Source organism: Erinaceus europaeus, chromosome 4 (assembly GCF_950295315.1).
Source record: "Erinaceus europaeus chromosome 4, mEriEur2.1, whole genome shotgun sequence".
Classification (NCBI taxonomy): Eukaryota; Metazoa; Chordata; class Mammalia; order Eulipotyphla; family Erinaceidae; genus Erinaceus; species Erinaceus europaeus.
The window spans coordinates 119,407,088-119,419,901 of NC_080165.1; positions in this window are offsets into that span (position 1 = coordinate 119,407,088).

A 12,814-nucleotide genomic window follows, 5' to 3' on the forward strand; every position below is an offset into this window, starting at 1 on the left:
CCTTCGATGCCCACAAATCACAAATCAAAGGGGGTCAGTTAAAGAATAGTAGTATAATAATAGATTATAGTCTGTATGCTAGGTGTCATAGTTTCAAATATTTTGTTTTGCATATATTATAAGCTTTAACACTATTTTGACTTTAATATCTGTCTCATATAATTACCATTTTCTTTAAGCTATATGATCACTTGTAGAATCCTTCTGCAGTAAAATAAGGAACCTAATGTAACTTCCAACTCATTGAGGAAATAACAATGTCTTATATTTCTAAATGCTTTGTAGTTCTCAAGAACTTTATGCTACTGCACTATATTACTGACTTTATTTATTATTTTATTCTTTATTCTTCCATTGCTTTGTATCTGTCAGGTACTAGATTAGGTAGGTTTCAGGAATTTCTATGTGCATAATAAAACATACATCCATGATGGACTATTAGTCTAAAGTTAAGCAAATTTAAATGATGATTGGGGGACTGGAAAAATAGTTCACTTTGATAGTGTATTTCTTTGCCATGTGCACAACTCAGGCTCAAACCCAGCCCTTATCAAGTTGAAGGAAATGTCGGTTCTGTGGTTTCTGTCCCTTTTTCTCTCCACCTCTCTGTCTCACTGTATCTACCTGAAAAAAACAATGTAATCTCAGAGTAAAATTTTTCCCTAATAGAATAACTACAAATCTCAAGTAAATTCTTGAAAATAAGATTGTATGCAGTAATGAGAAACCGATAGGGGGCAGGTGGTAGTGCAGGTGGTAGTGGAACCATGAAAACAAATATGAATGGGAGTCATCCAAAAAAAAAAAAAAGTGCCCTCTGGTTGTTCATTCTTGCTCACATTTTCATGGATACCCACTTTTTAGCTTTCTGACTTGCAGATGAGATAGCTTTTCTCAGATAGAAAAATATACTTACATTGACAAGAAAGATTATTTTTTAAAAATTTTGATCTTCTTGTATTTATTTATGGAATAGAGAAAGCCAGAAATGGAGGGAGGTGGAGTTAGGGAGGGACACGGAGATACACCTGCAACACTGCTTCACCATTCATGAAGCATTCATTCCTCCTACAGGTAGGGACTGAGGGCTTGAACCTGGGTGCTTGCACATTATAACATGTGCACTTAACCAGGTGCTTTTGCTTTTACAAAGGTGCAGTGAAGGATGTGAGAGTGATCTGGCTATGACATCTGTCACTCCATTGATCACCAGGGTTGATTTGTCTGATCTGGCTGGCTTGGCGGGTGTCCCCTTCCTCCCTCACCTCTCCAAGTCAAAGAGGTCAGGTCGGCCTTCCCCGAATAGAGACTGACGGGTTGGTAGAAGGTATACCAGTAGCTGCACTCCCCTGCTAGAACCTCCAAACAAGCTCTCAAAGGTGCAGTGAAGAGATTAGTAAATTTGTATTGTGTATTGCAGAAAAAAAAAACCCTGAAACAATAGATTTTTGGAAAGCTATGAGCATACTGTGAAGTATTGGCCATATATTTCAAGAAAAGAGGATACTGATATTTTAAAAATATTATTTATTTTTTATTTATAATAGTATGCATGATAAAAACAAAACTACAAGAAAATCAACAAACATCAAGAACCAAACGAAATAAAAAGAAAAAAAATGCACATCTAGATATATTGCAATGAAACAGCAAAACATAAAAAAGATCTTCAAAGATGAAGATAAAACTATCAAACAAATGTTATAAGGTAGACTTTTCAGTTACAATGTTGAAAAGCAGAATGTTAACTTTGTCACCTTGAGACTAAGTGTTTGGTGACTTAGAGTTTTGTACTCAGTAAAATTATCTTTTGAGATGTAGATAATATAAAGACTTATTCATAATCCCAGAAAAATCATAAAATTTAAAATAATGAAATTCAAAACAATCCAAATTATTAAAATAATCTTTTAGATATTTTTGCTTTACATTTTACAGTAGGCTTTGACATTTCTCACATGACTCATATTATAATGGTGATAACATTGCTACACATAAGTTATCTGGGGTATTAATTTACTGTTTAGAAGACAAAAATAGGGCCAGGCAGATAGCTCATCTGGTAGGGCAGGTGTCTTGTCATACATGTGACCAAGGTTCAAGTCCCTGCACTCAGGAAGCTTTGTTCCCATGGTTCCATTCACGTTTTCTCTTTCTTCTCTCACTTAATGTGATACCGTTAAGTTCCATCCAAGATGAGTCAAAGAAGATAACTTCATAATTTTTTTAAATTTATATTTATATTTATTTAAATTTAGTCCCTTTTGTTGCCCTTGTTGTTTTTTATTGTTGTAGTTATTATTGATGTCGTTGTTGTTGGATAGGACAGAAAGAAATGGAGACAGGAGGGGAAGACAGAGAGGGGGAGAGAAAGATAGACAGACACCTGCAGACCTGCTTCACTGCCTGTGAAGCGACTCCCCTGCAGGTGGGGAGCTGGGGGCTCAAACCAGGATCCTTATGCCGGTCCTTGTGCTTTGCACCATAACTTCATAATTTTTAACAGCTAAGCATTAAATAGGGGATTCATATATACTTTCTGGAATATATATATGCATATAGCTTTGTTAGCCATTTACCCGTTGCTGGGCATCTAGGTTACTCCCAAGTTTGGGCTACTACAAATTACGCTGCTTTGAACATAGGTCTGTACATAGAGCTCTTCAGGTGAGTTTATTTATTTTCTTTAAATAAACCTCAGGTGAAGAATTGCTGTGTCATATTGTAGGTTCATAGTTTGAAATGAAAAATGAAGGTTCAGGGACAGGCGGTGGTTCAATCGAGTTAAGTACACATAGTGCAAAGCACAAGGACCCACACTAGGATCCCACCGGCAGAAGGAAAGCTTCACAAGCAATGAAGCAAGTCTGCACTCGTCTTTTTTCTCTCCTTCTCTCACTCTCCCCTCTCAATTTCTCTCTGTCCTATCTAATAAAATAGAAAAAAAAAAAAAAAAAAAGGCTGCCAGGAGCAGTGGATTCATAGTGCCAGCATGGAGCCCCAGAGATAACCCTGGATATAAATAAATAAATAAATAAATAAATAAATTTTAAATGGAGGTTCAGTGAGTGTGCTGCTAAAATACTCACTTTTTGGTTTCCTTCTTTTAAAAAATTTCTTTACTGGGAGATTAATGATTTATAGTCAGCAGTAAAATACAATAGTTTGTACATGCATAACTTTTCCACATAACAATACAGCCCCACTAGGTCATCCTCTGTTATCATGTTTTGGGACCTGAACCCTCCCCCCTAACCCAGAGTCCTTCACTTTGCTGATTTCCTTCTTTAATCATACACTTTTGTTTATAGCATTATTGTAGGTCTGTTCATATGTTCAGGAATTCACACATGAAAGTATGCAGATGTATATTGTTTATTTTTCTTAAAGAATTGCTGTTATTTTAATTTTATATTTTCTTTTGTTATGAGGTAAAATGGGGTGGGGGGTGAGAGAGTCAACTACACCCTGACTTAACTGCTCATGAAGCTTTCCCCTACAGGTAAGGGAGGGACTTCAACCCCAGTTTTTGTTCATGCTGGTATATGAACTCTACCAGATACTCCACTGCTCTGTGCCAGTATGCGTTAGTATTTGAATACTTATTGTGTTTTATTATGATTAAATAATATTATCATTTTCTTGTGGAAGAGGCATACAAGGAGATAATGAAAATCATGTGAACAGGCAGGCATCCACATTAGTTACTGCTGTAAGAACTCTGTTGTGTTATGGTTGATAACGTAAATATGTTTGATGTTGAAATATGAAATTAATCAAAAGCAAGGAAGTATTTAGAAATAAAGAGAATTACATTCTTTGTGTTCAACAAATGACATCACATAGTTCAAAGAAAAAAAAAATCTAAGCAGAAATAAATTCAATAGAGCAGGTAGGCAAAATGGCTCACTTGTTTAGTGTACTTTGTTCTGGGGCTAATCATGGTTCTAGCAGGGCCGCACTTTACTGAAAGATGCTTTTGTCTGTGATGTCTCTTGCTATATCTCTGTTTTTTGTCTGGTTTTTGCCTTCAGGGTTATTGCTGGGATTCAGTGCTTGCACTGTGAATCCACTGCTCCTGGAGGCTAGTTTTCCTCTTTTGTTGCCCTTGTTGTTTATCACTGTTGTTGTTATTACTGCTGTTGTTATTGCTGTCATTGTTGTTGGATAGGACAAAGGGAAATCAAGAGAGGAGGGGAAGACAGAGAGAGGGAGAGAAAGATAGACACCTGCAGACCTGCTTCACCGCTTGTGAAGTGACCCCCTGCAGGTGGGGAGCACCAGGATTCTTATGCTGGTCCTTGCGCTTTGCTTCATGTGTGCTTAACCCACTGCACTACTGCCCAGCCCCCTATGTCTCTGTTTTATATTGGAAAAAGTCGACCTGGGTGAAGCCTCAGTGACAACACTATCAAAGAATCAGTAGATCAGACAGCAGTATATTCATGAGTCTTTTGTATAGAAGATACAGATACTTTGTTTCTTAATTTTTTTATTTTACTAGAGAATCAGTATTGATTTACAAAATTACATGTCAATAGGGGTGTAATTCCAAACCATTCTCAACACCAGAGTTCTGAATCCCAAGTCCCTCCACTGCAAACCACCGCAGTTCTCCCAAGGTCGCAGACATGGGTTAACTGTCTTCTCTACAACTATCTGTCCACATTTGTACATATTTGCTCCCTTTTTCTTCCAGGTCCAATCTTCTCTTTCCTTCCAAGCCACACATGACCCTATTACTTCATCCAAATATCTCTCCCCTTTTCCTCCTCTCTCTCTGGAACCTGATGGAGCTGGAGTTGAGAGCCCTCTTAACCTCTCCCTTCTATCACTTCTCCCCCACCGGGAGTATGGATCAATGCCATTTTGGGGGTGCAGAAGGTAGGATTTCTGGCTTCTGTAATTGGTACAGCTTTTTTTCTAATTTAAGAACCTGAGATGTTATTGCTAAAAGGAGTATAGAGGACTTGATACTGGAAATAAATTGGCAAGAGTAATAATGTGCATATATATGTACATATATATGGATGAATATATGTGATAATATATACGGATATATCATATGCATATATAAGCATACACATTTATATGTGTATATTTACATTGATATATGTGGATACCAAGTATAAATTTGTTATGTTATCCAAACATTTACGCTAACTATAGTAAAATGACTTTTGACATTTTATTTTTTTAAATTTTTATTAGTGATTTAATAATGTATAACAAAATTGTAAGATAACAGTGGTATAATCCCATACAATTCCAAACACCAGAGTTCTGTGTCCCATCCCCTCCATTGAAAGCTTCCATATTCTTTATCCCTCTGGGAGTCTGGACCAAAATTCTTTTTGGGCTATAGATGGTAGAAAGTCTGACTTCTGTAATTGCTTCTCTACTGGACAAGGGCAGGTCAATCCATAACCCCACTGACTTTTGACATTTTCGAGTTCTTCCTAAAAATCAGTTTCACTTCAGTGAAGAAATCATCGGTGCTTCTTGCCATTGCATATCATACATATACATATATAGATGCCTTCTATAGCCTAATTCTACATAAAATTATACATTATTTTCACTGGTGTTACTCAATCACAGGAAAAGAGGCCAAGTTACCAACAATAAAAGATAATACATCACTTACAAAATCGAGGTGTAAGTGTACCTTAAATATCTTTGCGTACACAAATCATGAAGACACAAAATGAAATTGAGTACAAAATGAAAGGTAAAAACAAAAGTCCTGGGGGCAACATGGGGATTGAATCTTTGGCTAGTTAGATCTTTTGAAAAGACAAAATCATATCTTTCCAGTTGTCAAAAGAGACTACAAAGAAGTGGTTACAACTGTCTAGGAAAGTGGTAAAAATGCAAACTTAAGGTAAGATGGAAGGAAATACAACAAGTCTAGATAGCATGCAGAATTCTGTAATGGTTCCCAGTTAATACTGGGAAAGTTGATTGGTTGTTCCGATAGATGATTTTGTGTATGTTTGCAGCTATAGCTAGCTGCACCTACCTCTATTAAGCAGAAAGTATGTCTTCCATATAATGTAGAAAATGTTGTACTATTATGTATTATACCATACTGTTAAACTATACATATATAGTATATATGAAGGTATAAACACTAAAGAATTTATCTTTTTCTTTTTTTTTTTACCAGAAAAAAACATTTTCATTCATGCTTCACCTGTGACAAAACTATAAATGTCCATTCACTGGCACTAGTGAAATGGGTTATGAGTGTCTCAGCTTTTGGTCTCCTCACACGCACATTCTCCATTAAAGAGTCCAAGAACTTTTCTGTCATACTGATGTTGTTTGTTGTAATGTGTTAGAAACATATATCTAGTGTGGTCTGCTGATGTGTCCAACTTCTCCCTGAGAAATTTCAGGCTGAAGGGTATAGGTTTGAGTCATGATGAACCATTTTTCAGGCCCTAAGAAGTACTTAGAAACCACAATTTAATCACTGGATATCCAAGCACATTGATGTCTGTGGTATTTCACTGTACCCTGGGGATTCTCAGATCTTCTCGCTCCACAAAATGATCATCTATTGAATGGCGTAATGAGTGCATTTTGATGAGGCACTGTCGGCTAAAGCTCACAAACACAGAGCAAATTCACAGCAATTTAAAGTGTTCCTCTGCATTTCTAGAATTACACTTGGACAATCTCTATTAACCAGATGTGAATTTAATCCACTGCAGTCAGCTAACATTAGGATGACTCTATTCCCACATTACTAAACATACTTATTTCCTGCTGGAATGATGCTACTCTCACTGCATGTGAATCTTTGTTTTTCCTGTACTAACTGCCATACTGTGAAGTTGTAAAATAGTGGTTTTTTTTTCAAAGTATGGTATTTGTAAGATCTATATAATGTAAAGTATTAATTTCCAAACAAAAAGACTGTTGCTGGGTAGTGGTAGGCTTTCTAGACTACAAACACTGTCATGCAGAAGGACCCAGGTTCAAGCCTCTAGTCCCCACCAGTGGGGAAAAAGCTTCATGAGTAGTGAAGCAGCAATATAGGTGTGTCTCCCTCCCTCTCTACCTTGGCTTCCCTCTCATTTTCTCTATGTCTTTATTAAAAGCAAAAAGAAAAAGAAATTAGAGAAGAAAGGAAGAGAGAGAAAAAGGAAAAAAACTGGGCATCTGGTGTAGTAAATACATTGAGCAGGCAGAGTCCCAGGGTTAAGCTTTATGGCAATTTTTTTTTATTTTTCTTTTTTGGCCTCCAGAGTTATCACTGGGGCTCGGTGCCTGCACCATGAATCCACTGCTCCTGGAAGTTATTTTTTCCCTTTTGTTGCCCTTGCTTTTGTCATTGTTGTGACTATTATTATTGTTGTAATTGATAATATTGTTGTTGTACAGGACAGAGAGAAATGGAGAGAGGAGGGGAAGACAGAGAAAGATAGACACCTGCAGACCTGCTTCACCGCTTATGAAGTGACACCTCCCCTGCAGGTGGGGAGCCTGGGTGGGTCCTTGCACTTCGAGCCACATGCGCTTAACCTGCTGCGCTACCGCCCGACCCCGTTTTTTCTTTTTCTTTAATTAAAGGCATTAATTATTTATAGTTGACAATAAAATATAGTAGTTCATACATGTATAAGAATTCTCTGTTTTGCACATAACTATTCAACCCCCTCTATGTCATAGCAATATTTTTTTTTAAAAAAAGAAAACTCTTGCTTTGCTAACATTTACCTAGAGAAAGACTTTCTTTTCAGTGTTTGTGAGATGGTATTTAAGATCTGTTTCAGGCCATACATAGAAAGGGAGAAAGGGTCACTCAAACAACAGTACATGAAATTCACCTCCCAGAATCTTCCTATTCTTCTCCCTTATTCAGCAATCCAATGGCAAGTGAGTGTCTCATGCCTGAGGTTTCCTCTCCTGCCCACAACTAGGGTGTGTCTCCATCTTGAATGGGTGTAACAAAAGGTTAAAAGACGTTGTTGATATGTAAAAGTCTCAAATTCTTTCTCTATTAGAAATATGCTAATAACAAGTTTTGTTTCATAGTAAGTAAATTGCAGCCAGCTGCCTTTGGGACTCTAGGCCATTCCCTGCCCCCATGCAAATGTCCATCAAGAAAGTATGCCCCCCAGAGGCAAGAAATGTTTTTTTTAAGCTGATAAAGATTTACACACTGGTTCTTGTTACTTGCTTACATGTTTCTCCATGTTTGTGCCAGTTTCTTTTTTAAAAATGCCTATATGATATATGTTTCTGTTCACCCCACACCCTTGATACTGTAGCCATTTAGTTAAAAGAAAAGGGGGAATTGTCGTATGCTTTACATTGGTTTGTTCTAGCCCTCCATGCCAAGAGAATTGGATTAGTCCAGTTAATTTCGTGGGCCCTCTTGGCCCCGCCCCAAGGAACCCCGAGAGAGGGTTCCTGAGTTCGAGAGTGCCAGAGTTTCAGAGGGTTCCTGAGTACAAGAGTTCCAGAATTCCCGAGTTACAGAGTTCGAGAGAGTGCTTGCGCCGCCGCAAAGAGACAGCGGAGTTCTGTTTGGTGATTAGTTTGGTTTAGTTTATGAATCGTTGTTCCTGAATAAAGAAATACAGCTTCCCTGCCCAGCCGTTGTCTCCGCGTCTCTGTTACCCACCCGTGAAGCTAACCCGCCCGGCTAGAGCCTCCGAAATTTTAACAACAAGTGAGTATATAACAGTTTTCCTGTTCAGCAATCTTGGGAGCTGAAGAAATCTAAATTTCTTGTATTATCCAAAAATGTACACTAACTATAGTAAATTGCCTCTTGACACTTTTGAGTTCTAACTAAAGATTTATCTAGGGGCCAGGTGGTGGCGCATCTGGTTAAGCACACATGTTACAATGTGCAAAGACCCAGGTTCAAGTTCCCAGTCCCCACCTGCAGGCAGAAATCTTTGCTAGTGGTGAAGCAGTGCTGCCGGTGTCTTTCTGTCTCTCTATCTCCCCCTTCCCTCTCGATTTCAGGCTGTCTCTACCCAATAAGTAAATAAAGATAATAAAAAATGTTAATTGTATAAATTTCAATTCAGTGAAGAAATCCTTTCACCATTACAAATCTAGGTGAAAGTTCAGCATGATGCTGACTACCTTTTTTTTTTTTTTTTGACTCTGATTTTTTTTATTGGGGAATTAATGTTATACATTCAACAGTAAGTACAATAGTTTATACATGCATAACATTCCCCAGTTTCCCATATAACAATACAATCCCCACTAGGTCCTCTGAATCCTTCTTGGACCTGTATTCTCCCCACCCATCCACCCCAGAGTCTTTTACTTTGGTGCGATATGCCAATTCCAGTTCAGGTTCTACTTGTGTTTTCTCTTCTGATCCTGTTTTTCAACTTCTGCCTGAGAGTGAGATCATCCCATATTCATCCTTCTGTTTCTGACTTATTTCACTTAACATGAATTTTTCAAGGTCCATCCAAGATTGTCTGAAAACGGTGAAGTCACCATTTTTTTTATAGCTGAGTAGTATTCCATTGTGTATATATACCACAGCTTGCTCAGCCACTCATCTGTTTTTGGACACCTGGGTTGCTTCCAGGTTTTGGCTATTACAAATTGTGCTGCCAAGAACATATGTGTACACAGATCTTTTTGGATGGATATGTTGGGTTCCTTAGGCTATATCCCCAGGAGAGGAATTGTGGGATCATAGGATAGGTCCATTTCTAGCCTACTGAGAGTTCTCCAGATTGTTCTCCACAGTGGTTGGACTAGCTTATATTCCTACCAGCAGTGCAGAAGGGTTCCTTTGACCCCACACCCTCTCCAGCATTTGCTGCTGTTACCTTTTCTGATGTATGACATTCTCACAGGAGTGAAGTGGTAACTTGTTGTTGTCTTTATTTGCATTTTTCTGACAATCAGAGACTTGGAGCATTTTTTCATGTGTTTCTTGGCCTTTTGGATCTCTTCTGTGGTGAATATTCTGTCCATATCCTCCCCCCATTTTTGGATGGGGTTATTTGTTTTCTTGTTGTTGAGTTTGGCAAGCTCTTTATATATCCTGGTTATTAGCCTCTTGTCTGATGTATGGCATGTAAAGATCTCCCATTCTGTGAGGGGTCTCTTGGTCTTTTGATGATGTTAATTCTACCAACCCATGAACATGGACTATCTTTCCACTTCTTTGTGTCTTTTTCAATTTCCTTGAGTAGTGACTCATAATTTTCAGTATACAAGTCTTTCACTTCTTTGGTTAGGTTTACTCCTAGATATTTTATTGTTTTAGTAAAAGGAATTAATTTCTGGATTTCAATTTCTTCTAGCTTAGTGTTTGCATAGAGGAATGCCACTGACTTTTGAATATTAATTTTGTAGCCTGACACCTTACTGTATTGCCTGATGATTTCCAAAAGCTTCTTACTAGATTCCTTAGGTTTTTCTGTGTATACTATCATGTCATCTGCAAATAGGGAGAATTTGACTTCTTTTCTTCCAATCTGTATCCCTTTAATTCCTTGCTCCTGCCTGATTGCTATGGCAAGAACTTCCAACATTATGTTGAATAGAAATGGTGATAGTGGGCAGCCCAGTACCTGATCTGAGTGGAAATGCTTCCAGTTTTTCACCATTGAGTAGATGTTGGCTGTAGGTTTGCTATATATAGACTGCACTGTCTTCAGGAATTTTCCGTCTATTCTCATTTTTTGTAGTGTTTTGATCATAAAGGGATGTTGTATTTTTTCAAAGGCTTTCTCTGCATCTATTGATATGACCATGTGGTTTTTGGTCTTACTTTTGTTGATGTGGTGGATCACATTGATTGATTTACATATATTAAAACAACCTTGCATGCCTGGGATAAACCCCACTTGGTCATGATGGACAATCTTTTGAATATACTGCTGTATCTGGTTGGCTAGAATTTTGTTCAGTATTTTCGCATCTATGTTCATCAGAGATATTGGTCTGTAGTTTTCTTTTTTGGTTGTGTCCCTGTCTGCTTTTGGTATCAGGGTGATGTTGTCTTCATAGAAGCTGGCAGGGAATATTCCAGTATCTTCAATCTTCTGGAAGACTTTTAAAAGTAGAGGTATTAGTTCTTCTTTGAAGGTTTTGTAGAATTCATTTGTAAAACCATCTGGTCCAGGACTTTTATTTTTGGGGAGATTTTTGATAACTGTTTCAATTTCATTAGCTGTGATGGGCCTGTTCATGTTATCCACTTCCTCTTCACTTAGTTTTGGAAGTTGGTAGGTATCTAGGAAATCATCCATTTCTTCCAGTTCTCTAGCTTGGTGGCATATAGTTGTTCATAGAAGCCTCGCATGATATGTCGAATTTCTGCGGTGTCTGTTGTGATATCTCCTCTTTCATTTATGATCCGATTTATTTGGGTCTTCTCCCTTTTTTGTTTTGTGAGTCTGGTTAAATGTTTGTCGATTTTGTTCACTCTTTTGAGAACCAACATTTACTTTCGTTGATCTTTTGTTTGGTTTTCTTATTCTCAATGTTATTTATTTCTGCCCTAACTTTAGTGATTTCTGTCCTTCTGATTGCTTTAGGGTTCCTTTGTTCTCCTTCTTCTAGGTCTTTAAGATGTTCAAGCAGGCTGTTTATCTGTGCTTTTTCTTGTTTCCTAATGTGTGGTTGTATAGCTATGAACTTCCCTCTCAGTACTGCCTTAGCTGTGTCCCAAATATTTTGATAGCTTGTGTCTTCATTTTCATTGAAGTCTTGAAACATTTTGATTTCCTTTATTTCCTCTTTGACCCAGAGGTTGTTAAGAAGTGTACTGTTGAGCTTCCACATTTTGGGACTATTACTAATCTTTTGTTGATTGGTAAGTGTTAGTTTAATTCCACTGTGGTCTGAGAAGATGCTTGGGATGATTTCAATGCTCTTGAATTTGCCGATGCTATCTTTGTGGCCTACCATGTGATCTGTTCTTGAGAATGACCCATGTGGATTTGAGTAAAATGTGTATTCCAGTTTCTTGGGATGAATGACTTGAAAATGTCCAATAGTTCTAGTTTATCTATCTCTGCATTTTGCTCCCTTATGTCTTTATTGATTTTCTGCCTGGACGATCTGTCAAGTTGAGAGAGTGGGGTGTTGAAGTCCCCTACTATGACTGTGTTGCTGTTAATATACTGTTGTAGCTCTTTCAGTACATGTTTGATGTATTTAGGTGGCTTCTCATTGGGTGCATAGATGTTAATAATTGTTAAGTCCTCTTGATTGACTGATCCTCTGAGCATAAAGTAGTGTCTGATCTTTTTTAGTCTTATCTATTTTAAAGTCTATCATGTCAGATATGAGAATAGCTGTTCCTGCCCTTTTTTGTGGACCATTGACTTGTATGATAGTTTTCCATCCTTTCACTTTATGTCTGTGTTTGTCTTGCTGAGTTAGGTGGGTTTCCTGTAGACAGCATATTGTTGGGCTGTATTTTCTGATCCATCTTCCTACTCTGTGTCTTTTAATAGGTGAATTCAGGCCATTGACATTTATTGATATCAAAGATTAAAGATATTTTAATGCCATTCTTGTAGAGTTTTAGAGTGTTCTGATATATGTCCTATTTGTGATGGTCTGTTTATAAAAGACTTTTCAGAAATTCTTTCTGGGCAGGCTTGGTGATAGTTGATTCCTTCAACTGTTGCTTGTCTGAGAAGGTTTTGATGCCTCCATCTAGTCTCAATGACAGTCTAGCAGGATACAGTAGTCTTGGTTAAAAGCCTTTCTCATTGAGCACTCGATAGATATCTTGCTAGTCTCTTCTGGCCTGTAGTGTTTGTGTGGAGAAGTCTGCGGCTAATCTTATGGGTTTTTACTC